This window comes from Portunus trituberculatus, chromosome 45 (genome assembly GCF_017591435.1).
Source record: "Portunus trituberculatus isolate SZX2019 chromosome 45, ASM1759143v1, whole genome shotgun sequence".
NCBI classification, from domain to species: domain Eukaryota; kingdom Metazoa; phylum Arthropoda; class Malacostraca; order Decapoda; family Portunidae; genus Portunus; species Portunus trituberculatus.
In genome coordinates this window covers 14,762,280-14,764,779 of record NC_059299.1, presented here as the reverse complement: position 1 = coordinate 14,764,779, position 2,500 = coordinate 14,762,280, and positions in this window count along the sequence as shown.

Sequence of the window (2,500 nt, the reverse complement as noted above, 5' to 3'; positions counted from 1 at the left end):
GATTCGAACCTACGCGTGGACGTCTTTTTACTTATTCATCTATTCTTTATGTTGTGGCCTATAGCGCCTATAAGTTTACTTGAAGAGTATGGGAAGCGCTGTTGCTTCCACCCATTATTGACGCAGTCAATTTTGTTATAGTGGTACCCATATAATGCCCATATAAGGACCCATATCACCACCCAAGCGCATCTTTGGTGTAACCACCTAGAACCTAGAACCTGGGCATCTTGGTGACATGTAGGTAACTTTAAACCACTCGACAAATGGCAAAGTATCAAGGCGATACGTGGTGGATTCGAACCTACGTCTGGCCGATCTCATGCTCACCACTTATCCACTATGCCACCGCCTGCCTATCTGCTGCTGTATGGTGTTCCTTTGTGTTCCTTCATGTCTCTCTCACTCCTCTCTCTGTTCGTGACGTGAATGTGTCGGAGTATTCTCAGTGATACACAGCAGGATGAAGAAAAAAAAAACCTTCGCCGTGACAGTGTTTCTTTCCATAAATACGACATGTACAAGACAAGTTTACATGTGGAAAATATGGATCACATTAGCCCAGCCGTCCATCCACCCACTCAACCACATCAACCCATCCACACACCACACACTACTTACAGGCCCACCCACCCATCCACCCTCTCGTCTCCTTTCCGGCAACCCACCCACACGCACGCTCACCGTCCTTCATCCTACCCAAATAGTGACTTGGTCTCTCTCTCTCTCTCTCTCTCTCTCTCTCTCTCTCTCTCTCTCTCTCTCTCTCTCTCTCTCTCTCTCTCTCTCACGTTTTTTTTGTATGCGATTTTTTTAAATGTGTTTGTTTCAAACAATTTTAAATGAATTCCTTCACAAGTATTTATATATATATATATATATATATATATATATATATATATATATATATATATATATATATATATATATATATATATATATATATATATATATATACATATACGTGACAGGTTTTCCAACACATCGGGGTGGTGCTGTGCTTCCTTTAGTTTCTTGGCAGTGATGCAAGGATCTTTCTTCACTTCACGCCGCAGCAGCTTGTCAGTCCTTGGGTGTGTGATCTTTTTTTGCGGTTTAATTACCGTTTTATACACAAACTTGTGGTGTGTAACACAAAATCTTACGGCAAGGCATCACCGTGGCTTGACAGGTATGATAACAGATTCGTGATTCTATAAATCATATTTACTTGTATACATATCATAACCAACACACTTGGGATTGTTTTGAGTTTGAGTTAAGATTTTAAAAAATATAAGAAATGTGCCACAAATGACGATATGCAATAAAATCTAGTCTAACTATTCATATTTTCAAATTTAGAATAAGTCCGTTGCTGAAGTAAAACTTTTGTTTTATACGAAGAAGAGTTTGTATTTTCTTGACTTATCTGAAAAGTTGTATTAAGAAAATGTAATATAATCTAGTCTTGCTGTATTTTCTATAATGTTTTTGTGGTGCCGTTGGTGAAAATTACAGATGGTTTGTTGGACTCAACTTTAATAATAGTGGATGGGGAAATGTTTGATCTTTATTTATTCTCCCATCAGATAGTTCCATACCGGTGTTCTCTTACTCTTTCCTAATTCCATTATGTGACATTTTCTTGCACTGAATTCTAACTTCCACTTCTTACTCCACTCATAGATTTTGTTTGAATCTTCACGCAGCGAACAGTCCTCTCGTGTCTTGATTACTCTTAGCAATTTTGCATCATCAGAAAGCAAATTAATATAACTGTTTACCCCATTTTATATGTCATTTACATATACCTGGAACATAATGACCCTTGTGCCACTCCACTTGTTATTTTACTTCAAGATGAGCATGTATTTCTGATCACAGTTTTCATCTCTCTGTCCTTCAAGTAATCACTTATTCAGTCTAACATAGTTCCTCTCAGTCCTCCTTTGTTCTCTAACGTCCATAGTAGACTGCTGTGAAGGACTTCATCAAAAGCCTTTTTTAATGTCCAGGTATACCGTCCACTCATCCTTTTCTACTCCCCAGTCCTTCTATTACTCTTTGGTAGAAACTTAATAAATTCGACACACATGACCTTCCTGTCCCGAACCCCAAATTGTCTGTTCGACATAACTTCCAAATATTCAACCCATTTTTCTTTGATAACAATTTCACATATCTTCCCCCCAACACTTGTAAGTGACACCGGTTTGTAATTCAATGAGTTGACTTCCCTCCTTTGAATATTGGGATTATGTTGGCTCTCTTCTATACCAGTGATACTCTCCCTTCTTTTAATGAACTTGTAACCATTTCCCAAATTGGTTCTAACACCTGATCTTTACATTCATTTAGTGTCCAGCCTGATACACCATGCGGCCCCAATGCTTTTGTGACATCCAAGTAGTCTTTCAATATCTTCTCTGTGCACTATGATTTCCTGTAAGCCTCGGCAATGCAATGTCCTAATTGGTTCTGTTTTGAAGCTCTCATTCATGATTTCACCCATTTCCTT